This window comes from Prionailurus viverrinus, chromosome C2, assembly GCF_022837055.1.
Source record: "Prionailurus viverrinus isolate Anna chromosome C2, UM_Priviv_1.0, whole genome shotgun sequence".
Taxonomy (NCBI): Eukaryota; Metazoa; Chordata; class Mammalia; order Carnivora; family Felidae; genus Prionailurus; species Prionailurus viverrinus.
In genome coordinates, this window is record NC_062569.1 from 153006097 (window position 1) to 153032202 (window position 26106).

Below are 26106 nucleotides of genomic sequence, written 5' to 3' on the forward strand. Positions count from 1 at the left end.
CCCCTACCCCAAGAATAAGCTACATAAAAATCCTGCCAATTAATAAAGGGCTAGTGTGTCGCAAGCATTTCTCCACCATCTTTTACGAAGGGACTGTATTTTACCTGGAATTATCCACACACTCAGCAAGATAGGCCCCTGGTAATAGAATGACATCATTTCTGTGCTCCCCAAAAGCCGCTTCGTAAGACAATGCACATTTTCAGCAGCAGCATAAGTAACAGCATTGTTTGAAAACTCACGAGGCCGCTTTCCAGTCTCCCCGCCCGCCTTCCCAACCCTGCCCTCCCCCGCCTCCCAGCCGAGCCACACCTCTCTAGAAATACTCGCTTTCTTAATGAAAACCATATTGGGGGAAAAAAAGAAAAAAAAAAGTTTGCATGACCCGCCGGAACGCCTGGACAATCTTCAATGTCAGCTTCAGACGACACGTGTCTTATGAAAGTCTGGGGGCCCTGCCTGTCTGGCAGAGTGAGCTCTGTCCCACATCTTTATGAGAAAGAGGGACAAAACTTCTGTTTTTGGCATTTTATATTGGAGTCTGTTTCCAGGGAGGAGGGGAAAAAAAATAGCAACGTAGAGTCTAGACACGAGAGATGGGGGTGAAATCTGGAAGCCATTCACCCCGGCGAGGGCAGAGCGAGGATCTCCTTACACCGCCTAATTACACATGAAAAATGTAGGCATCACTGCTCTCGACCGCTTGGAAGAGTAGAACGCTCACCCGGCACTTTGGGGCTGTGGCAAATCAACCAGCCGTACATTCTGGGCGTGGAGCATCCTGCTCCCCGCGTGTTGCAAGGTGATTTTTTTTTTTCCAGAGAAGTCGGTATTTCCTCATCCCTCCCAAAATGTTTTCGCGTATCCTCAATGCGGCCAACGGTCACATACTATGAAGGATATCTAAATTTAGTAGGCCGTCCGTGGGACGAAGTTCAACACATTCCTGCTGTAAAGACTTCACCCGCTACGAAGACCGCGGCTGTGAGGTCTGCAGGGTTTATTTTAGGACCTAATTTACGGTTTGGGTTGATTTGTTGTCCGTATGCTAACTTCTAAATCATTAACGTGGCCCGTTCTATAAGAGGAGAAACGTCAGTGTCATGCCCAACTCCTCCCTCACAGGGGCAGATAAGACTGAGACCAGAGTAAAGAACCTTCCATCACCCCCTTCACATTCTCCAGTCTTCACTCAGTAAGCTGAACGGAAGAAAATACCGCATGAGAATAATAGTCTCTGTGATGTGCCAACATGTATAACTTGTTTTTACATTTCCTACCATTTTTTCCTCCGGTCTGCCACCACCCTTTCTCTGAATATTTGCTTTGGACTCAGAAACTCACGGAACTCTACTGACGGATGCTTTGTTTGAACTTGATAGGAAAATGCAATCACCTGTCTTTATGAGTTTGAGGTTTCTCCAGACCGGGGAGGCTCGGTCTAGATTAGGGGCTTGGGTGCCATGGAACGTTTTGTAACTGCTTCCACCCAGGTGTCTTCACCGGCACAACCAGGTAAGGGAAAGGCAGATGTGCCCCCCTTTCTGATAGTAGCAAAATCCTATAAGGATACGAGTGACTTAGTCACGTTTATTGGAAACAGTTGAAGCTGGAAGGGAAGGCAAACTGGAGGGGGGAAGGGAAGAGGTAATGGAAGGCCTGGAGAGGGGAAGGTTCTAGTTCACTCAGGCCAAGGCCTGAGGTCACCCTTGGCCCAAGTCCCAGGCCCCACCTGTTGGAAGGTTGAGTGGGAGGGGCCAAAGCTCTTGGTTTAGATGAGGCCTTTCCGGGGCGCCTGGGTGGCTCAGTCCATTAAGCATCCAACTTCAGCTCAGGTCATGATCTCACGGTTCGTGGGTTCCAGCCCCGTGTCGGGCTCTGATGGCTCAGAGCCTGGAGCCTGTTTCGGATTCTGTGTCTCCCTCTCTCTCTGCCCCTCCCCTGCTTATCCTCTCTCTTTTTCTCTAAACATTTTTTTAAAATTTAGGGGTGTCTGGGTGGTCCAGTCAGTTGAGCATCCGACTTTGATTCAGGTCATGATCTCAAGTGGGTTCGAGCCCCTCTTCAGCTCTGTGCTGACAGCTCAGATCCTGGAGCCCGCTTCAGCTTCTGTGTCCCCCTCCCTCTCCCGCTTACACTCTGTTGGACTCTTTCTCTCTCAAAAATAAATAAACGTTAAAAACAAAATCAGATGAGGCCCTCCTGCTCCACAGCGAAGATCCTGTCTTCTTTTGCCAGTGGGATCCTCAGCTCCAAAGACAGGGACCCCTTCCTGCTGTGTGCCGGGCGTCACAGACGCCCTTGGCCGTCTGTGACACCTGTGGACTGCTTCTCAGAAAAACGTTCATAAATTCATAAAATACAATATGTAGGATCTCAAAGCAAATCAACGATACGGACACCAGGTATCTTGTTTCTAAAAAATAGATCTGTGATCGATATGCTTCTTTATTCACTTATTAAACCAAACGACCTATTGGTGCATCCGAGAGTGATAACATCAAAGGCATGACGAGCAAAAACCATACAGCGTGGTATCGGCCACAACTATCACGTGCCACGACAATAGGTGTGAACCGTATTGGTGACAAATCACAAGTATTGCTCATAATACCGGGGAGGGTGTTCCCTCAGGTACAAGCCAAGGGTCTGCTCACTGTCAGTGAGACAGCAGTGAAAGCAGAGATCACTGTCTCCTCTCTCCCAAGTTCACCAGCCCTAGGTTGCAAACCCACGCCTGAGGAGAGCCTCCCCCACAAATGCTTGGAGAACAGCCCCACTCTCGCCCCCACCAGCAGGGGGCAGCAGAGTGCCACATGCCTGTGGCCGCCCCAGGAACCCCAGGAGCACACCCGCCCTGTCAGCCCCAGGGTATGGCTGCTGGCTTACCAGCCTTGGCCTGAGTCTTGGACTGGAAGGTGCCACCTGAGGTCCCCAGCTAGTCCCCTCCCTCTATACAATTACCTTTACACTCTCCGTGGCCCATCCATTCTTTCACTCAATTGTTCCCCCACCAAATGCCTCTTCAGCACCTACGTTGGTGTCTTACCTACACAGTGAGGTCCTGGAGGTCCTGGAGCCATGCAGAAAGCAAATCCTGGCTCTTCTGGAATGCGCATTTGTAGCTGGGGGAGGGGAAGATAGACCGCAAACCAATTAACATGCCAAACCAATTAACATGCGGGTAGGTGCTAGGTGGCCATGAGTGCCGAGGTAAACCGAGGCAGGCGAGGGGCAGAAAGGCTGTTGGGGGGTGAAGATGGGGAAAGGCTTTGGATAAAGCCACTGTTGAGCAGAAGTCAAAGGGAGGGGGGGTCTCCCGTGGCAGGCTGGGGAACAGCAGGGTCCCAGGAAGGCAGGAGCCTCGTGCACAGTGGTCCACGGGACGGGGGCTGAGGTTGTGGGGCCCACCTTGTGGGAGGCTCCCCGGGGACTTGGAGAGCGGAGACCGCGGCCCCCACAGGAGACCAGGGGACAGGGTGTGTGTGGCAAGTGCCTGACCGACTCAGGGCTGCGTCTATCACCCCCAGGGGACCGCCGGCGGATGCGGCAAAACAGTGAAGGCAGGAGCCCCTGCTCACATCGGACTCCACGTGCTCCTTGGTAAGGGTTACGTGAAGCAGGGCGATCCGACCACTGACCTCCGCGGTGGTGACCGTGCAAGTGCACATCCTGGTCAGAAGAAACCAAGCTGCGCGCTTCCGGGCTGACCATTCGATTCTATACACGTCTTGCTCCACTAACAAATAAATTTTAAAAAAATTAATGAATGAGAACAATTTACGTCTCGTCCGAGGCTGGAACAAGCCTCTGCACCTCCCCGGTCCTCTGGCTCTGATTTCAACAGCCACCGCTAACACCCAACGTGACCGGCACTATCCTGAGCCTGCTGCTCAGATTAACTCACTTCATCATCACAGCGATGCTCTCAGATACTCTTAGTATCTTTGGGCCGCTGGTGAGGCACTAGAGAGGCACAGAAAGTTTACGAAGCGCTGCTGGTTTCTGGTCACACAGCAAACGGCACGGCCATGGCTCCCTCATAAGGCTTAAAGGAGAGGCAGGTACTAAAGGCCTCAGAGGGGGTTCAAGAGCCTGGGCCGATGCGTGGTGCCCCGTCCGGCCAGAATGCCCCCTCCGGAGGCTCCAGCAGCTTCTCCGTGGGGTTCAGGACGGCTGATCCGTGACGAAAAGTGGACCAAGACTCTAATGACAACAGCCACCCCCAGTGACCCTGCAGAAACGAATAATCACCTTAATTGCCATGTCCTGACAGCCCTGTTTGCCATTCTTGTAATTGTTACTTCTGCGCTTTTCTGGATTCTCTCCAATTTTTGTTTTTTTTTTAATTTTTTTTTTAACGTTTATTTATTTTTGAGAGAGAGAGAGACTGAGCATGAACGGGGGAGGGGCAGAGAGAGAGGGAGACACAGAATCGGAAGCAGGCTCCAGGCTCTGAGCCATCAGCCCAGAGTCCGACGCGGGGCTTGAACTCACGGACCGCGAGATCTTGACCTGAGCTTAAGTCGGACGCTCAACCAACTGAGCCACCCAGGCGCCCCATGGATTCTCTCCAATTTTTGTACACCCCCGCCCCCCACTCCAAAATTTGTTTTGAACATGTTGGCCTTGAAGAAGGCTTGAAAGAAACAGTTTGCAACAGACAAGTTTGCAACAGACAAGTTTGCAACAGACAAGTTTGCAACAGTTTGCAACAGACACTTGGAACAAGATGTGCCCTAGAGAGACAAGGTGATCAGAAGACGTTGATCTCCGGGAGCTCCATGTGGGTCATCGAAACCCTGACTTGGAACCTTAGACCCCAAGTGTTTAAGTCACCAATGAGGAAACGTTCCTGTTAGCAAACTAGTAGTTGAGCAGGGGGGGTGAGGTGGGGGTGCGAGGCGGGGGGGGGGGGGGGGGGTGGTCCGTGACATGAAGGTTGCCATTCAGGATGGTTCTTGGAGGCTGTGGTCTCTTGAAATCTCCAGAAGGGCTCAAGGCCTCCCAGCCAGGGGCTCCGCTGCCCAAGTCACGGCCGTCAACCTCAACTCCGGCCTCATGGCCACGTGGTGTGACTCCACAGGCCAGCGCCTCCTGGTTGCCGTGGGACAGTGTGAAGGGCACAGAGAGACCCCGAAGGAAATCCTGCCCCTACCACGAAGCTGTCCACCTTTGCACCAATTCCTTCTGCCGTTTGTGCTTTATTCTCCTTATCTGTCCGACGGAGATGTTGACACCTTCCTCACGGCGGGTCTGGAAATCGGAAGTGATAGGAAGCAGGGCTCCTGGCGTGTAGTAAGAGCAGCCTTTTGTGACGACGGTGGGGATCTCCCATCCCGGGTCCCACCTGGCCACGTGCCATCGATGGGCCAGAAGTCGGATTTCCATGGTTGTCACTTCCGGACAGACCCAGTGAGAGTGAGCCGACATCCGAAGCCTTTCCCACAAGCAGATTTTCATCTCCAACAGAGTCAGGGACGGCTCCCGGGAGGAGGGGAGAGGCATCGCGGAAAGCTGGGCGTCGGAAGGAGAACTTGGCAGGGCTGAGACTCTGCCTGGGGGAGAACGCCCGCCCCGCCGGCAGCCTGGAGAAGGAGCTTCTAGAGCTGCACCTCGGGGCATTTGCTGAGAAGCTGAAGCCGGCCAGGGGCAGCTGGTGGGTTGAGCCAGAAATCCGCCCCCGCCTTCCGTCTGGCCCCTCAACGCTCTCTCAGCAAGTCCTAACGGGGCTGAAGCCTTAGGACCAACCACCCTTTATCCCGTCCTGAGTTTTCTTTCAGTACACACAAGCATGAATTTTTCAAAAAGGAAGGAACTGGCTGTTAAACAGCAACAATGTGCCCGCTGCCGGCCACGAGGTGGTACATCAAAGATTCGCGAGGGGCGCCTGGGTGGCTCAGTCGGTTAAGCGTCCAACTTCGGCTCCGGTCGTGATCTGACGGTTCATGGGTTTGGGCCCCGCGTCGGGCTCTGTGCTGACGGCTCAGAGCCTGGAGCCTGCTTCGGATTCTGTGTCTCCTTCTGTCTCTGCCCCACCCCCCATCATGCTCGGTCTCTCTCTGTCTTAAAAAAAGTAAATAAAACATTTTACAAAAATTTTTTAAAGATTAGCTAGCCAGGCACACCACCTTCTGTGTCTCTATATTAACGTGTTTGCTATGCTGAACTCTGCCTATATTTTGAACGCGGAAGAAGGGGAGAATACGTCCCAAGTTTCAAACCACGGCTAATCCCCCGGGGCATAGGATTACACACGGTACTTTCCTCTGTTCTTTATACACTTCCAAATTGCTGACTTGTCAGCATATTTTAATTTTAGAATTAAAAAAAATTAATTGCCGCTGTTGAGCGTCTTGGCTCTTTATGTTTCATTAGCCAACCAGGGGCTGGTTGCGCTGGAAGAAGCCCAGGTGATTGCAGCCCATGTCTGTTTGTTCTTTCTCCCCACTTCTCTCTCCGTGTGGGAAGGTGCCTTACCTCGCTGTCAGGACAGCTGGCTCTCCAGGGCGCAGTCTGACTCTCATGGCCATGACCCTGACCTCTCAGTCCACCGGTGAGCAGCTAGGAGGGACGGGGGCGCCCCCTCCCCAGGAGAAAACCCAGCGACGTGAGTCCTTGCAGTTGGGGAGACCATTTCTGGAGACTCGTAAGAACCTCCGGCACACTGTGTTGGGTACCTGCGGACCAATGTCCCCTGCCCTTCCAGGCCGTCTTCATTCAAACCTTAGGGGGTGTGGCTCGGACCCCACGGGGAGGGCGCCCCTTCCCAGGCTGCCGAAATGTTACTGATGGCACTTTGGCTCCCTTGTGGGCAATTAACAATTGAAAACTTGCACGTGTAGGTTGACTCATCGCCCTGCATTCCACCCAGCAGTCTTGCATCTGTAATGGGGTTACGAGCAGCAAGCCATGCCCAAGGGTCATCAGCAGACCCGGGGACGCCCCCGGGCTCTCAGCCCAGTCCTCCCCCCTCCCCCACCCCTGCTTCTCCGGCTCCCCCGTGCACCTGGCTGCCTTCTCTTCCACAATCATCCTGTCTGTCTGTCTGGTCTCATTTCCCACTTCATCCAACTCCAACTCCGTATCTCTCCCTCTCCCCGTATCTCTTCCTTGCTCCCTTTTTATCCGCTTGCACAAAGCTCTTTAGAACGTGGAATGAACACACTCGGCTTTGTGTGGAAGATATTTTTAAAAATTCTTCAACATTTAAAAATTATTTTTCCAAAACATCATAAGCGACTCGGCCCTTGATGGATTTTTCGTGGTTGTTGTGATTTGGTTGCTCATTTTGTCTGTTTATTTTTAACCCACCTTGTTTCCAGAAATCTGCATTGGGTGACTTTTGAAAATATATACTTACATCCTTCCAAACCAATTATTCTTCACTCAAGTTTATAGATTTAGTTGAATAATAACGTATGGCACATTTTGTTGGGAATAATAGTAATGAAGAAGAAATGGGTCCGAGGGCCCAGACACACCAGGCAGGAGCCTTTCCGTGTACAGCTCCAACTTTTAATGCCCTGGGTAAAATCACGTTTTTCTCGGGCTGGGGGTGGGGTAGGGAAGTTTCCTAACAGCCCACGGGGCCTCTGAGCCCTCTTCTATTTCCTGAGTGGAGGATGGGGAAGACCCCCCAGAAGCGGTGCACATTCACGAGACCTCACTGGAGAAGGTTTATCTGTCAAATGCCAGATAAGGCTCAAAATCATTCCAATGATTCTTGTCTGGGCATACCACTGTCTTAAGAGAAGCCAACGCAGCCTGTGACCAAGACCAGGTAGGAAGGGTCGGACCACCACGAAGGGTCCATTGGAACTGGACCGAGGACCACCAGCGGAAGTCCTGCCACCACCCCATCCCCTTCCCCCACTGTGTCCCCAAAAGCCGAGGGGAAAGTATCTCTGTCGTAGTTAGAGTCCATCAACCGTACCATTTAAATGCTAGAGAGAACTGATTTACGGAGTGGAAGTTAGGCATGAACCCAGACTTCAAAGACGGTCTTGGTGCCAGGCAGAAACGCATCTGAGGTGGGGTCAGCCGCTGCCAGAAATGGGAAATCAAGGCATGGTGTTAGATCATCTCTTGAGCAAGTCACTTTGCCCTCAGTGGTAATGAGCTCAGGTTTGCCCCGCGTGGTTGCCCGCCCACCTGACTGACCGGGTCCAGCCTAGCAATGACCTGCCATGTTTCGTCAGCATGATTTCTATTATTTCTATTTCTCGGGGGTTGGTAGGTGTCCGAGAAGCTGGCCAGAGGAAGTGAATCACTTCCCATGGTCGCTCCTCTGCCCACAGTTGCACTATTTTTAACAATCTGCACAAAAATCATCAATTCGTCCTCGGGCGTGTATGTTATTGGTTTGACGAGAGCCCGGAAGATGGGGTAGAGACAAAAATGGGCCGAACTGAGCCAGGGAGGAGACCGTTCAAATCACCCCCCGATATAAAGACAATCTTTTTGTGACGTCTTTTGGAAAAGAACAAGACAAATCTTTGAAGAATCGCCTCTTAGAGTAATTTTCTGCCCGCTGTGGAAGAGAGTGAGGTTTAAAAAGCAGAACAGCTGCCCAGCTTTGTCCATCGTAAATTACTCGCAACATCCCAAGGACCAGCTGGATGACTTTTGGAAAGCTCTCTGCCCTTCATCGGTGCTATTTCTTTCACTTCAAATATACGCCATCGCTTATACAAAATCTGTGAACAATTAGACAAGAGAGGTGAGATGATTCACAGAGAAAAACATCTGTATATGAAGCACAATTTCACCCCGACACCGAATGAGGTGATGTATTAGTCAGTTCGGCTGCCGTAACAAAATACCACAGGCTGGCTGGATTAAGACAACAGAATTACTTTCTCACGGCTCTGCAGGCCACAAGATGTGGGCAGGAGGGCCGACTGTCTGTGTTCTAATCTCCTCTTCTGATAAGGACACCAGTCTTATTGGATTGGGGCCACCCTAATGACCTCATTATGTCTTAATGACCTCTGTAAAAACTCTGTCTCCAAATAAGATGACATTCTGAGGTGCTGGGGTTAGGGTTTCAACGAGTGAATGTGAGGAGAGCAGGGAGCACAATTCAACCCGTAACAGGTAGGAAGTCAAAGGAGGAGCTAAAGGTCTCTGTCCCTTTGTGGTTTTGTCACATACTAGGCTTTCTTTGTCACTAAAGATCTTTATAACACCTCCAGGCTCTCCTCCTCCATTTTTTTTTTTGTCCTGTGTAGATATAGTGCAGCAGAGAGAGAGCCCAACCCAAACTCGGAAGAGGTGCTGTGCCAGGGTCCTGTCCACTGCAGGCACCATCATCTGGAGACCTCTGGTTGGTACCCTTCCTGGTGTTACCTCAGGCGCTCCTAGCACCAGACTTGAGGAAGACCACCGACCACACTCCGAGGATTACTTGTGATTTAATACACGCAGCATATTTATAAAAGCCGTGCAGCTGTCTTCCGTGATGTTCTGGAACAGGAGTCAGCAAACTTCTGTAAAGGGCCAGATAGCAGATAGTTTAGACTCTGTGGGCCATTTTCCCTCTTTTCCCAGCCCCGTTGCTGTGGTGTGAAAGCAGCCATCCGTACGTGAACGAGCTGGGCTGTGTTTCAGGAAAACACTTCATAAATACAGAAATGTGACTTTCGCGTACTCTGCACGACTCACAAAACAGGCTTCACCTGCTCCTCTTCCAACAGTTGAAGATGTAAAACTATTCTTAGCCCACGGGCCATTCTAAAACTCAGCAGGTCAGATTTGGCCAAGGGCCTTAGCGTGCTGACCCCCTCCCTTTTGGCTCCTGATAAACCACACTTCTCTTTACTCCAGTGCCCGTTTCTTCCTTTTGGGTCCCGGTTTATCCCTCTTGGTCTGGCTTGACCAGCTTCTCACAACTCAGCCCTGAGTCCTTTTCTTTTTAGGATTTTTAAGTAATCTCTACACCCAATGTGGGGCTCACACTTACAACCTTGAGGTCAAGAATCACACACGCTCGACCACCTGAGCCAACCAGGCACCCCAGCCCTGAGTCCTTTTTGACTGTTCCCTAAAGGTTTTGATTGATTGATTGATTGATTTTTAATGTTTATTTATTTTTGACAGAGAGAGAGAGAGAGACAGAGCATGAGCGGGGAAGGGGCAGAGAGAGAGGGAGACACAGAATCCAAAGCAGGCTCCAGGCTCGGAGCCATCAGTACAGAGCCCAACGCGGGGCTTGAACTCACAGACCGCAAGATCATGACCTGAGCCGAAGTCAGAAGCTCAACCGACTGAGCCACCCAGGTACCCCTAAAGGTGTTGATTTAAATATTATGACATAATATGTCAGCTGCGTGGCCAATGGGAAACCTCCAGCACTGTTTCAAAGACTTTGCTTCCATTGATCATGTCTCTGAGGATCAGGATTTTTTCTTGACCCTGGGAAGGGGTGGTGGTGAGTTAAAACATCTGGTGGTAGGCAGGGTCATTTTTACTTTTTTTTTTTAATAAAATTTATTGTCAAGTTAGCCAACATACGGTATATACAGTGTGCTCTTGGCTTCGGGAGTAGATCCCCATGATTCATCACTTACATATGACACCCAGTCTCATCCCAACAAGTGCCCTCCTCAATGCCCATCACCCACTTTTCCCGCCCCTCTGACCAACACCCCCCCATCAATTCTGTTTGTTCTCTGTATTTAAGAGTCTTTTATGGTTTGCCTCCCTCTCTGTAACTGTTTTTCCCCTTCCCCTCCCCCATGGTCTTCTGTTAAGTTTCTCAGATTCCACATATGAGTGAAAATACATGATATCTGTCTTTCTCCGTCTGACTTATTTCACTCAGCATCATACCCTCCAGTTCCACCCACGTGGTTGCAAACGGCAGGATTTCATTCTTTCTCATGGCCGAGTAATATCCCATTGTATATATAAACCACATCTTCTTCATCCATTTGTCAGTCAATGGACATGTGGGCTCTTTACATGATTTAGCTATTGTTGAAAGTGCAGCTATAAACATTGGGATGCATGTGCCTCTAAGGATCAACACTCCTGTATCCCTTGGGTAAATTCCTAGCAGTGCTATTACTTTGAGAGGAGCTGAGAACAGCTCTCCATTGAGCCAAAACATAAGCACCATGACTCTTCCTATTAAACAGCCTCTGTGCCGTCCCTGCCCCTTTGCTCAACATCATGGTGCTGATCTGCAGGCTTAGTAGAGCCCTGGGAAGTATCCAGTCGACCTTCCCAGAACACTGCCTAAGTGAGTGTTGAAAACCCGCGGTGCGAAGATATCTCCTTATTGCAAAAACCATTTCTTGAACAGTGGGTTTCCTCTGCGATACACTGGAGGAAAGTCCAGTCTTTTGGCACGAAGGGGAATCCTGAATTATGAAAATATTTGAGGCGTGGAATGATGGCTCAGATGCACACACTATAAACTCAGAGACGGGGGACGCCATGTCTCATTCGAAGAATTAATTAATCAATAGGTGCACCTCTCGTAAGTACATGTCAGAGAGCAGTCGCTTTTCAGAGGAGGTAGAAGGACTCACGAAACCCACGTTGCGGAGGTTTGTTACAAATTGCGTGTTTGATGTGTGCCACGACAAGGAACTTTCCGACAGCGTTAGAAAAGGCGACTCGGACGCTAACATTTGCCATGTCCTACTCCTCTTTTTTTTTTTTTTTTTTAAATTTTTTTTTTCAACGTTTATTTATTTTTGGGACAGAGAGAGACAGAGCATGAACGGGCGAGGGGCAGAGAGAGAGGGAGACACAGAATCGGAAACAGGCTCCAGGCTCTGAGCCATCAGCCCAGAGCCCGACGCGGGGCTCGAACCCACGGACCGGACCGCGAGATCGTGACCTGGCTGAAGTCGGACGCTTAACCGACTGCGCCACCCAGGCGCCCCCATGTCCCACTCCTCTTAAATCATGGTATTGATTATGTTTTCATCATACTCTTATGCTGTCCATATTTGAAAAATGAAGACGTATCTATGGGATATTTTCCCCAAGTACCAAGTCCCGTGGCAAGGAGGCACCGCCTGGTTATGCTCATACCCAGCATGCACCGCTCCGCTTTGGATTGTAAAATCTCCGAGGGCAGGGGCTGCTGGCTGAACACCTTGCTCAGTGGTGCCCCTGGCACAGATCAGAGTGATACAGGATGACACCTTTCCTTGTTGAGAACCAGGTTCAGTGACGCTCCTGAGCCGGTGTGCAGACAGGAGAGGACCCTGCCAGCTCCAGAGGGTCCTCTCCCAGCCATGGGTCCTGGGCCAATCTAAGCATCGCTTCTGGCAGCCTGGCACCTCGTCCGTTGGCCCGCTGGAGCTCCCCCGCGTGACTTTGTAATTGGAGGCAACTTTCTTCGCAAGTTCACGGGCTCAGGGGCAGCCCAGGTCTTTCGGGGGTGGCCATGAGACGCAGCTTTGTTCTCTCCCTGCCCAGGATGCACAGCATCATGTGGACTCCTAAGGACCGCCCGTCCCCTCCTCTGTCCCCTTCCCAAGCTGAGAGCCAAGCCGAGCTCAGGACTGGCTTTGAAGCACCGAGTTTCCGCAGAACCCCGTGGTGTGAGGCCGCCACACATGGGAAGCCCCAGACCAGAGACAGAAGCAAAGCCAACAGGTGGCAGGAAGCTGATGTGACATTAGGAACGCGACATCCCTCGCGCTTCCAGGTGGCGTGGGTCATCTCCACCAACTGCGCCCCATAATGGGAACAGCGCTGGCCGGACAGCTCGGGCCTCAGAGCCTCTCCACCCAAGAGGCACCGGCTGGCGAGACAAATACGAACTTTCCAGAGGACAACATATTTTTATTCCGAGAACACAACCTCCGTCCCATCACCCTGAAGCGGCAGTCCCACCGTCACCTCTGACTCCCTTAATTCTTGAACGATGTGTATCTTCAGTGTCGCTGCTCCCAGGGAATCAAACTGCTCAGGACGTAAACTTGGGGTGCAGCCCCCCACGAGGCTGGGATTACCTTGACCCCAAGAGCTAAAAGGGAACTTTCGTCTTCTCGAACCACCTGGCAGTGTTCTGCCTAGAAGCCGTCTGGAGCGTGCTGGTCTTAGCTGGCCCTCATCTAAGAAAAGAACCTCGGCCCTGATGGTCTGGCCCTGACACCATGGCCGCTGCCAGGCGAGGCGCTAAGAGAGGAGTTTCCCGTAGTTTACAGAGAACACAAACCGAAGGGTCCTCACCGGGGGCCACGGGGGACACGCGCCAACTGAACACCAGGGTGCGTGCATGCTCGTCAGCTCAGCCCGCTGTCTGTAGCAGAAGACAGCAGAGCAGCTCACACAACAAGAAGATACGTTCTCATAGTTCCGGCGACTGGAAAGCCCACCATCTAGATCCCAGCAGGTCTGGGTGTCTGGTGAGAGCTCCCTTCCTGGCTTGCCAGTGGCCCCCTTTCCCCCGTGTCCCCATGTGGCCTCGGTGCGTGCTCCTAGAGACAGAGAGTGAGTTCCCTGGTGTCTCTTTATTTTTTTAATTTTTTTTTAACGTTTATTTATTTTTGAGACAGAGAGAGACAGAGCATGAACGGGGGAGGGGCAGAGAGAGAGGGAGACACAGAATCTAAAACAGGCTCCAGGCTCTAAGCCGTCAGCCCAGAGCCCGACGCGGGGCTCGAACTCACGGACCGCGAGATCGTGACCTGGCTGAAGTCGGACGCTTAACCGACTGCGCCACCCAGGCGCCCCAGTTCCCTGGTGTCTCTTTAGAAGGACACGAATCCTATCAGACCAGGGCCCACCTTTCTGACCTCATTTAACCTTAATTACTTCCCTCAAGGCCCTATCACCAAATACAGTCTCCTCGGGGGGTGGGGTTTCAACACGCGAGTTTGGGAAGACAGGGGAGACGAACATTCGGTCCCTAACAGATACGTGAAGTAAGTGCCTTCCTGAACCACTTTCACCGGCCTTTTGCCCACGGGTTTGTTCCTATCCTGAATACTTGTTCAGTGAAGTTTCCACGCGCCAGGTGCCTTTCCACGTGCCAGGTGCCTTCCCACGGGCTGGGGTCACAGTGCAGCCAGAAGCACCCCCAGGGAAGGAGATGCCACCTTGGGGGAGGAGTCAGACAAATGAACCCATAAAGAAAGAAAAAAATACCATGCGGTAGGCGGTATATCCCATGACGAGAATGAATTGCTTTCCATGTGTGCCCAAATTTACATTGATTTTTAAATAATCTGGCTTGTTATTTCCTGATTCAAAACAAAACAAAACAAAACAAAACAACCCCTACCCCTTCTTTAAACTTTACCAAGCAGAGGAGTATCCTCAAACTTTTTAGACCACGTGTCCCTGCTCTGAGGAATTTAAACTGTGTTTCTTGCTCCTTTGTGTGGTTCGTGATAGCCATGGGCACGAGAGCTAGATCTGAACAGAAGGCTGGGTGTTATTTTAAAATAAATGTATACTCGGGCACCTGGGTGGCTCAGTTGGTTAAGCATGAGACCCTTGATTTTGGCTCAGGTCATGATCTCATGGTTTGTGGGTTCAAGCCCCACATCAGGCTCTGCACTGACAGTGCAGCACAGAACCTGCTTGGGGTTTTCTCTCCCTCGCTCTCTGCTACTTCCCAGCTCATTCTCTCTCTCTCTCTCTCTTGCTCTCCTTATCAAAATAAATAAATAAACGTAAAATAAAATAAAACAAGGGGCACCTGGGTGGCTCAGTCGGTTAAGCGTCCGACTTCGGCTCAGGTCACGATCTCGCGGTCCGTGAGTTCGAGCCCCGCGTCGGGCTCTGGGCTGATGGCTCAGGGCCAGGAGCCTGTTTCCGATTCTGTGTCTCCCTCTCTCTCTGCCCCTCCCCTGTTCACGCTCTGTCTCTCTCTGTCTCAAAAATAAATAAGCGTTAAAAAAATTTAAAAAAATAAAATAAAATAAAATAATATCAAGTTACTTCTCTGAATAACTGTAAATTATCACAAAGAAGACCTTGTTTCTTTGTTTGCTAATATCATCTTCATACGTATCTCTACTTTCTCTCCCAGGTTTGTTGCTCTGGCCAAGAAAAAAAAAAAGTGCCATATGAAGGAAGAGCCACTGGTGGGTACAGTCATTACAAATTTGACATTTCTAAACTGGGCTTGACAGTGGAACTTTGAAAATATTTATCTATCAGAAAATAGTTTCAGCCATGGGCAATTTGGTGAAAAGGTTTAGTTGATGGAAAAACCATAACTCAGCGTGACTGCCTTTAATGTAAGATGTTCCTGAAGGCCACAGGATAACCAGCGTTTCCAACAACCTGGAAAATTTAGACCAGCTTGGAAAAATAACAGGGGGCTATGGGCAGTAGCCAAAGCACTGTACAGGATCAGATAAATTTATGTGCTTTAGAGATTTAGATTTTAATATTAAATTATAAATGAAAGCAATCGTTGGGCTAAGTATTTCAACAGGTCTCTCTGCCTATGCCCTATTCTCTTTCCCTCCAAAAGATGGAGATAATTTTCCAAAATAAGGTGTTCTGGTGCATCTGTATGTAATTCTTTCTTTTTTTATTTTTAAATGTTTTATTTATTTTTGAGACAGAGAGAGAGAGAGAGAGAGAGAGAGAGCATGAGTAGGGGAGGGAGACAGAGGATCTGAAGCCGGCTCTGTGCTGACAGCAGCGAGCCCGATGCAGGGCTCGAACTCACGAACCTCGAGATCAGGACCTGAGCTGAAGTCAGACGCTCAACTGACGGAGCCACCCAGGTGCTCCCATGCATAACAGTCTCCTGTTTGCATTTCTGAACAAAAGTGTATTTCTTCGGCTCCTTTACGCAGGTCAAGAAGGACGCTGCCTTGGGGGAAATGGCTTGTGTCTTGGTATTTTTGTGTGGCTTCCAAGCCCAAGACAATGGCCCTCCTTGCCATCCTTGCTGTGCCCAGAACACCTGCCGTCTGCCGTGGCTGGTGGCTGGACAAGCTGCCCCAGAGTTTGCCCCAGGGCACTGCCCACTGGAGGTCCTTTCTCTTGCCGAGCCTGGCTGGTCGGTCACGTCAGCCTCCATACAGGCAGTGGGCTGGACCACTTGAAACTCAGAAGCCATTTCTTCCGCCTTTTCCACCTACACCTGCTCTGGAACAACTCCCTTCCTGAACTGCCTCGTGAACATGATCGTATTTTCTCCATCTCTTTTGGTGTTTTCACACCAAAATTAAAGAAAGCAACTCCCCTCAAGAACAAACAAACGATCAGCAGAACAAAGGAAAAGTGCACCAGGCCTTCATCCAGACAGTCTTCCCTGTTACAATTCTTCCCCTCCTGCTATCCCACAAACCACACAGAGTAGCATTAACCACGCCCCAGTTTAAAACCCTTCTCCCCGTTGCCCTCGGAACAATTTCCAAAGCCATCGCGTGGCTTACAAGCTCCCATTCATCTTCACAGTCTCAGAGCTCCCCAGCACCCCCAGAGGCTCTCCCTTCCCACCATGGCCAAGTATGTCCTGTTCCCTTCTCCCACCCTGGACTTGGGAACATTCCAGAACTGGGGTGTTATTCTTAAATTCCTGTCTCTCCTTCAGCTGGCCAACTGTCACTCCCTTTGCCAGGGTCACCACTTTCCCCAGCCGTCCCCCGGCACTGACTCAGGTGCCCCGCCATGACTCCTGGCACCCAATCGTGGTGTTACTTTTGCACTCTGTACATAATTGCTATTCACGGCCTAGCGATGTGTCCACCACATGACAAGTGCTAGACTAATGTCTGAGGAGTAGATGAACATAATCACAAGATCCAATGTTTAGATTAAGCCACACGAAATTGCTGATATTTGACAGTTTTTAACCTACAAAAATGGCAATTTCGTGATCATATCCTAAACAAACTGTCTTAGGAATACTTTCGTCCAGCTCTAAGTGCTGAAAGTTGCCCCCAAAAGCCATAAAGGGTTAGGCCCCATGAAAAGAGGCTTTCCGATAACAGGATAACAGAATAGGACAAAAGAGGAAGGAAAAAGGATTTGGTAAAAAAAAAAAAAAAAAAAAAAAAAAAAGAACTGAACAGGCATTCCCAATAAATTATACGCTGGGAATTTTTCCTGGTCTCCAAAATACTGCCCCTTAGCCTTCCTTCGCCTCCCAAACCATCTGGAAAAATCTTTCTTCTGGATGAAGCATAATCATGCCAAATGTGAACTCTGTGCCCTCTGACACTCGTAAGGAAGCCTGTCAAATTGCGTAGCACTACGGGGGAAGAAAAAGAGCTTTTCTAAATCACACAACGATTCAATCTCGTTCAACCTTCAGAGAGCTTGATAACAGTGGGATTAATATGCCAAATGGATAGCGTATTATGGGTTTATAAATACTAATGTTTAGAGAAACTAGCTTCTCTGAGACACTTGAAGCTCCAAATAAGAAAAGAGAAAACACGAGATGGTCCAGTCTGGGTGGAATCTCGGAACACGTCACTCTTGTCGTGGTTAATTAAGAGTTTGATGGTTAAAAAGAAAAAGAATCTGACGCATTTCTCCTCCCCTGCAGGAAAGGTAGTCAAGGGCGTAGAGCTGCACTCAAGTCCAATCCCTCTGGCTGTGATCAAGGGGAAGCTGAGAGTGTCTGAGCAGCAATTATGGTTCTCCACAGTGGAAGGTCTCCAGTTAACAAATGAGACAATTTTCAAAAAATACAAACAGGAAACCAACTGCAAAACTGAACCGCTGTTTGTGCAGTGCCCAGAACTCACAAGAGTGTCGTGCATTCAGTTTGCACGGATTCTGCTTCGGAAGGAGGCTCTTAAGAGGTTGAATGTGTTCAACACCGTTACCTGCAACACACACACCCAGTGAATATCATTCCGCACTAACCTTTTACCAAGCATCCATCAAGCACTTGACTGTGGGGCCCAGGGTCACACGGATGAAGGAGCAATGACCCTCGTCCTCCAGAAGCTCGTCTCCTCATGCAGGAGCTGAGCTGACAGGAGCCTCTGAAGCCAGGTGTAATGGACAGGCACAGAGCAAGGATGTGAGCCCGTGGCTAATGGCCGGGTGTGATGGGGTGCACCCACTGTGCCGAGAGTCAAGAAAAAGAGGGCCACTGGCAAACACTGAGAAGTCTGAGAGGACGTCATGCTGCAAATTGAAGCTGCTCACTGTTCAGAGGTGATGACTTAGGTGAACCGTTTCTTTCTGATACATTTCTTAAAGAAGCAGCCTCAAAACGGAAGAGAGGGTTGGGATGTCCTGTGCACTGGGCCTAAATCGGGGTTGAGAATTCAGCTGTAGTTGTGAAATCTAATATCCTTGGGCTGGTTTGAAGCCACTAAGAAAGTACAGCTTTGTCTGACCTACAGACGCGATGCTCGGGCTTTTGTTTCTTTGTTTGTTTTTGAGTGGTTTCCTTTTACGGCTAAATCTATCTCATTTACTTTTATTGGTATGTTTAGAATTACTCCTGCTATCTTATCTCTTGTTATGCTTCCTGGGCTGCTTTTTGACCTTTAATTGAAGGCTAACATATGTACGGGAAAATGAACAAATTAAAAACGTGCATTTGGAAGACTTTTAATAGCGTGAGTGCACCTGAGGAATCGGCAACGAGATCAAGAACAGAACGTGACCATCCACTGAGAAGCCCCCCTTGTGGCCCTTCCAGCCACTACGTCCCCCCAAAGACAGCCACCAGCCTGACTTCCAATAGCACACACTTTGCCCAACCTCATGCTTACGAGATTCAATCCTATTGATGCAGATGGTAGTATTTTATTCATTCTTCTTACTGCATAGTATTCCATTTTGTGAATCTACCGTGACCAATTTGTCTACTCCACCACTGAATGGGGGCCATTATGCCTAGTCCTGCTAGGAATATTCTGGTAATGTCTTTTTGTGAACGTATGTTGGGCCCACATCTGGGAATGGAGTCGCTAGGCTATAGGGTTTGTAAATTGTCAGACCTAGCAGTTTCTGCCAAATTTTCCAAAGCAATCGCACAAGTGTGTATTCTCACCAACAGTCAGAAAGTCAGGAGGGTTTGGTTAACAAAGAACCCTAGTGTTCCCTCAGGAAATAAACATATATTGAAGAAAACTCCTCTGTATCAAGCCAGCATGGCCTGCGAGCTGGAGTGTGAAACATTTTTGTTGCTTTCTCGGAAAAAAAGTACAAGTGAGCTATACTGTTTTTAAAAGGAAGGGGACTATTACCAAGATCAAGCCAGATGGTGGCTAGAGAACCAGATGTTTGCAGGAAATTATGGTCCTTGTTTTGAACTCAGCTGGCTAAAATCTGGGGAAAATTGCACATGTCAAAGTTACAGGGCTATCTGACAACAGCGCTTAACCCATGTTGCAAAGAAGGATTTCCTTGGATGCACCAGGAAGCAAATGCTGATGAGAATTTCAAAACTCGCCGGAGAAGTCTTTAATAATTTTCCAATTTTTCTCATAAATGCCTCATTTTCTAGCATCATTGGCTCAAAACAAAATGCCAAAAGAAATTGAAAGTGAGCGCCCACGCTGGCTGGGAGACTTACAAAGGCGAAAAATCTTCTAAGCTGCGGGAAAATACAACCGCACTACGGTCACGGAGGCACACCCTCGCCACGATGTCCTATGAATTTAAACCGGGTGTACTGTGTAGGCACACAAACCTACAGACAAGGGCGTTAACATTTTTCTGGAATGATCTGCAAATCCCACCGCGTTTGTTCCCTCCCTGAAATCCTTCAGCGGTGCCTCGCGTTGCCGAAAGTCCCAGCGTTTGGACACGGCGTTCAAAGCCTCCGCTGAGCAAGCCCTCCGCTTCCACGCCCTCTTTGCCGCCTTTCACCCCTTCCTTCCGGTGTGCTTCCTTCCGGCTCTAGCAGCCCCTCTCCCGAGCGTGCATCTGCTATGCTGTGTCCTCATGCGGGTAGAGCCCGCTCTGCCCGGGATGTTTCCCACCGCTTCTCCCGTTGTTCTCAGCTAGCCTCACGGCTCTGCGTCCCAGGAGACACTCTCCGGCTCCCAGCTTTATTCCCCCAACCTCGACTTCGTTTCCGAGCCCCAACCCCTCTACGTCTCTGCTTGGACGTCCATCAGGTGCTGTACTAGACCTTCTGCAGGCCAGTGCGCCCCTCCCCCAGGCGTTGTGCACATCTGCGGCCAGGAGCTCACCCCTGCAGCCTTTCTGCAGAACTCCCCCTGCTGCTGAGAGATGCGGGCTGGTGGAAGAGGCCTCGTGCAGAAGTGTTGGGGAGATTATGCCCTCGGAGGGGTGAGCGAGTCCCCTGGCCAGGGACTGGTTGTGACGTGGACGCCGAAGCCCAGCCTGCTTGCATCAAGGCGGGACAGCTCCCCAGGGCCGCTCATTCTGAAGAGTCCCCCGTGGGGTCCGGCCCCTGCCCTGTCCTGCATAAAGAGCCCACCCTCCGCAAAGCACCTGCACAGGAACCCCCATCCCAGGCTCCGCTTCTTGGAAACCCAACTCAAGAGGGGGGAGGGGGTGCTCCCACTCATCAGTCAAAATTGCTGTTGATCAGCTCCTCCCACGTGCCTTCCTATGATCTAACCTCTTCATGGCCACAAATGGCGCCATTTGCCCAGTTGTCCAGGGCAGGAATCTAGAAGTTGTCTTTGTTTCTCCTCTTTTTCTCACGCTCCAAATCCAATCCAGCCGTAAATCCTATTACCTTCACCTTTAAAGGCAGATCCTGAGTCCGACCCCTTCCTCTCCCACTGCACGGCTCACCAGTCTCTGCCTCCCTATTCCTCCCCAAATGTGAATCGAAACTAAGTCCCTCCTCTGCTCAGAACCCCCGTGGCTTCTCCTTGTACCTGGAATTGGCTTGCTCTCATTACGTATCTTAACACTCCAACACCAGAAGAGCAAGGACATCCTCATCTAAAGAGCATTGATTTCATGGGCTTTATGAGGACACATTGTTACTTCTGTTCCCATCACTGCTGAATGCTCATTCTTTAAAAATCTAAAGTGAAAAACTGTTTAAAGAGAAAACATAAACCAGTGCCTGGCCTATCTAACAACATGTTAGTTAACAAATGCAATATGCTTTGTCTTCTAAGGAAAACAAAATGATAATGGACAATGGATAAGAACGAGAAAGCAGACGCTCACAGCACCATTAAACTCAACGTGTCTTTCTAATGTTCATTGGCCACTGCACAGGGTGTTGGAAATATACGGAGTGTGGTTTGTTGTTTTTTTTTTTTTTTTAATTTTTAAACTTTATTTAAATCCAAGTTCGTTAAAATATAGTGTAATGATAGTTTCAGGAGTAGAATTTAGTAATGCATCTCTACATAGAACACCCGCAGGACACGCCTTCAAAACGGCCCCTCCTGCTGCCTCTGGGTTTCCATCTAATTTTGCCATTCATCCTCTTTTCCTTAACAACAATCCCAGGCCCAAGGCACAGATCATGCTTGGTGAATGAAGAATTGAATGAAAATATTAATCGTCTAAAAAAGTGACCGTGTGTCCCGCCCTCGGACGTTTTGCCATTTGCTTGTGGGGAGAGGAGAGGTCTGAAACACAGAAAGTTTCGAATTTGTGTTCCCACTAAGCCATCATCAGTGAGCCTAAAAGATGCCTCCTGCTGTGCTCTGCAGGGTTGAATAAATGTATCTAGTTCAAAACTCTGCTGACGAAAGAAAGAAAGAACATCTAATTAAGAAAAAAGTTTTGACATCTTTACATCAAGCATGCTATTGCCTGTCTAGAGGTCAATTCAGTACACCCGAGGAGATTTCTCACTGCATAAAAAACACCTTTCTAGAAGCTACTTCCCCCATCTACTTCTGCTTGTAGTTTTCGGAGTCAGTAAGGATGGCCAATAACTAAGTGACTTTGTCCGCTCGAACCCTCCTCTGGGCTGGCACTCCCGGCTGGCTCACTGTTTGCACCTCGGTGGGGACAGGAGCCTCCGTCTCCACGCCCAAATAGGAAAGAAGGGAGAATCCCTCTGCGGTCCTGGAAATAGATTCTGGGTGTGAAAGCCATTTGGCAAAGCTAAACATTAAATATTTGGAAAGTCGAGTTTTGAGAGCGTTGGACAGACTGCATTTCCATACGCCCTCCATAATTTCAAACCAGGAAGAACAGGGAACAATTCAAATTAAACAAAACACTGTGAACGTTCCCAAGAAAGGCATTCACAAAATTGTTCTCCTTTCCTTTTTTTGTTTTTTGTTTTTTGCTTTTTTCCATTTGGCAAAATAGATCATCATAGAAGCTAACCCTCTTTGCAAACACACTTCACAAAAGCATGGCGTATCCCACACAGGACTGCACAGGGGCACCAGAAAGGCCTGGAACCTTGCAAAATAGCAGTTAGCATCTTTCCAAAGGCCAGCCTTTAGGTTTGACTACAGTGCTCCTCCGGAAAGCCTCTCAGTTATGAGAATTAGGACAGAGGGAATTCATGTTCACTGTTACCCACAGGGGGCACGCCACTCACCCAGACCCTCACTTTCATAGGAGCACAGACAACTGCCTTCCCTCGGGGGGGCCTCCCCACCACGGTCAAGCCCACCTGGCTCCGTCCTCTGTGGAGAGTGGCGGTGGGAGACCCGGTCAACTTTCTGAAGCTTGAGATCCTGCCAGTAAGTGTCCAGACCTTTGCAAAGCTCTGGCTTAATTGGTGGCTCTGGACTTCCATCCATTCTGATGCCAGAGACGGACTTTGAGATCCCCACGCTCACAGAAAACCCTCGAAGATTCAGAGAAACTATCCTGGCGCTGAAGCCTTCGCCACAGAAGCAGGATACCAGTGCTAAAAATTAGATTGAAACGAGTCCCCCCTCTGTCTCCATGAAGCATTAACGTCAGTGCCCATCTCTGGCTCCGCCATCTTGAATCTAAGGAGCAGGGGAACAGGAGCCCCAAACTTCGTCAAGTGATCAGATTCAGCACTGGCTGCCCCTCAGACCCCCCTCCCTCCCTACCCACCCCATCTCGTCCTATTGACACCCATGACAGTCTATAGAAAAAACCCGGCTCTCTCTTCCAGAAGGTAATGCCAAAAACTACGTTTCCCATCCTCAAAGAAGTGAAAATTAGACCACAGGAAAGTACGATTCAAAGCGGCAAAGATTTTTTTTGAAAATGCACCAAACTTAATATGGGTGAAATTTGAGAAAAGACAGTCTCGTATGTTGGGGAATATAAATTCACTTAACCTTTTCATCGAGCTATCTGGTTACAAATATCAAGAGTTTCAAAACTTCTCAGTCCTCCTAATGTCACTGCAAGGGATTTATTACGGGGAACGACAAAAATGTATGCAAAGACATGTTCCTGCTTGTCTCAACCTTGTTTGTAACAGTAAAAATTTGGATCTAATTTTCCGACGATAAGGACTTGGTTAAGACTCACGTATATAATGGGATATCACACAGCTATTAAAAATGGTGTATAAAGATTATCATGGCATATAAAGTAAAAATTAAAGCAGTTACCAAACAAAATATGCACTATTACATCAGTTTAAAAAAAAAATCAGGGGCGCCTGGGTGGCGCAGTCGGTTGGGCGTCTGACTTCAGCCAGGTCACGATCTCGCGGTCCGTGAGTTCGAGCCCCGCATCAGGCTCTGGGCTGATGGCTCAGAGCCTGGAGCCTGTTTCCGATTCTGTGTCTCCCTCTCTCTCTGCCCCTCCCCCGTTCACACTCTGTCTCTCTCTGTCCCAAAAATAAATAAACGTTGAAAAAAAATTAAAAAAAAAAATCAAAATACATCTATTAATTGGAAAAAAAGAAACAACCCTGAAGCATCAATGTCGAACTTTAACAATGATATCTATGTCTGGGAACATCATGCAAAAATGTTTTTGGGACGCCTGGGTGGCGCAGTCGGTTAAGCGTCTGACTTCGGCTCAGGTCACGATCTCGCGGTCCGAGAGTTCGAGCCCCGCGTCGGGCTCTGTGCCGACAGCTCAGAGCCTGGAGCCTGCTTCCGACTCTGTGTCTCCCTCTCTCTCTGTCTCTCCCCTGTTCACGCTCTGTCTCTGTCTCTCTCTCTCTCAAAAATAAACATTAAAAAAATTCTTTAATGTTTTGATCCTTGTATTTTATATGTTCCTTATTTTAAAACTGAATGAACCCACACACCTATTAGAATGGTCAAAACCCTGAACACTGACAGCACAACGTGCTGGCGAGATGTCAGGCAGCAGGAACTCTCATTCGCTGCTGGTGGGAATGCAAAATTCAGAGGTGAAAGGAGAAACAAACTGTGGTCCATCCAGACAGTGAAGTATGACTCATCACTAAAAAGAAATGAACTGTGGGGTTATGAGAAGACACAGAGAGACACTACATGCATATCACTAAGTGAAAGGAGCCAGTCTGAAAAAGCCACATACTGTGTGACTCCAGCTATGTGACATTCTGGAAAAGGCAGAACTATGGAGATAGCAAAAAGGATCAGTGCTTGCCTGGGGGCGAGGGAGGGATGAACAGGCAGAGCACAGAGGACTTCTCGGGCATTGAAAATACTCTGTCTGATACTATGATCGTAGATACTGGTCATTATACGTTTGTCCAAGCCCACAGAATGTGCACCACCAGCAGTGAACCCCAATGTCGACTAGGGACTCTGGGTGATGATGACCTGTCCATGCAGGTTCATCATTTGTGACAAATGTACCCTGTGGTGGAGGGCGTTGACCTGAGGACCCGGGTGTGGGGGCAGAGGGCGTACAGGAACTCCCTGTACCTTCCCCTTAATTTTGCTTTGAATCCAAAACTGTCCGAAGGAAAAAAAAAAATCAAATCTGAAAAAAATTGAGGAGCCTTTCTTTCAAGGTACCAAGTACGGGGCTGAAGGATGTCTTTCAGGACTAACGACAAATCCGCCAATTTCCTCTCTGCATTAACAGCCGGGGAGGAAAAAAATCCCACCATCAACTGCCCTGCGAAGACAGGGAGAGGGAGGATGCATACGTGAAGTGATGGAAAAGTGGTAAATTTTGCCAGTGAGTCGTATCCTCCGACAGAGAACGTGGTTTTAGGAAAATTGCTCAATTCTCTCTTGCAAGCACATTCTGATTCCGATATATCGATTCATTCTTTCACTCATCAAAATTGTTGAGGCCACTGTGTGCCAGGCACAGCTGTAAATGAACAGGACAGAATCGCCACCGTCACGGGCTTACATCACAGCGGGGGGAGGCAGGCGGTGGGACAGGAAGATAGGAGACAAGTAAGCGGCACCACGAATAGGATGATTTCTGGCTGTGGTAAGTGCCAGGAGGGATACACGCCAGGTGATAATGGAGAGTCACCGCAGGAAGGGAGCTGCTTCAGATCCGGAAAGGACGCTATGAGGAAGGAACTCTTAGGCTGGAAGAAGAGGAGCAGGGGCAGAAGTGGCAGGTGCAAAGGTCCTGGGGTAGGAAGTCATCAGGCGCTTTTAAGGATGGGTGGCGTCTAGCGAGCAGGGAGCAAGCAGGATTGGACCACAGGGGGTCAGCTTTGAGACGCCCTCCACGAATCAGAATAGAAACGCCAAATAGGTATTACGTCCCGGGGTCTGGAGTCCGGGGGAGAGGCTGGGGCTACAGATACAAATTTGTGCGACTGCCCGCACTACCCGGTATCTGGGGTGACCAGCTCGTCCCCGCTTGCCTGGCGCTTTCTGGTTTCAGCGCCCCAAGTCCTGCAAGCAGGGACACTGCTCAGTCCCCAGCAAACTGGGATGGTCAGTCACTCTAATGGTATTTGAAGTCGTGAAAAAGGATAACAGTACCTGGGAAAAGAGCGCTGATGGGGAAGAAAAGAGGCTTGTGCACGTGGTCCCAGGCGCCTCAATGCTTAGAGGTCAGACGGGAGACCCCAGTCCTGCCTCTTTTATGAGCTGACAGCAGCCTCTCTCCAGTTCAGACCTGCCCCCCGCTCCCCACCCCCGCAGCACGCTGTAAAGTGGAGAGCATTGCAGAGCTGATATTAATGTCACTGTCCTGGGGGCAGGGGGTCCGGGAGTCCTCCCAGAGGCAGAGCCGAGAAGCCTCTACATCATCTAACGGGGACACGGAGTTGGAATTCACTCTGAGGCCTGGAGGATGACCGGGCTTGGCCCTGGGGGTGGGGTGCTGAAGAAAGGAGAGGGAGGGCCGGGGGGGGCACGGCCACAGAGCCCCCCCACCCAGAGTTTACTCGCC

The 26106-nt window shown here is 49.6% G+C and overlaps 1 long non-coding RNA gene across 1 annotated transcript in view; it reads right to left on the reverse strand.

Annotated features, from left to right (window-relative positions):
- Positions 1–7020: 7020 nt before the first annotated feature.
- LOC125175747 (uncharacterized) overlaps positions 7021–26106 on the reverse strand; it is a 46519-nt gene continuing 27433 nt past the window's right edge. The window contains exon 4 of the long non-coding RNA XR_007155954.1: positions 7021–9491. This is a non-coding gene — a long non-coding RNA (uncharacterized LOC125175747). The remainder of the gene's footprint in view (positions 9492–26106) is intronic.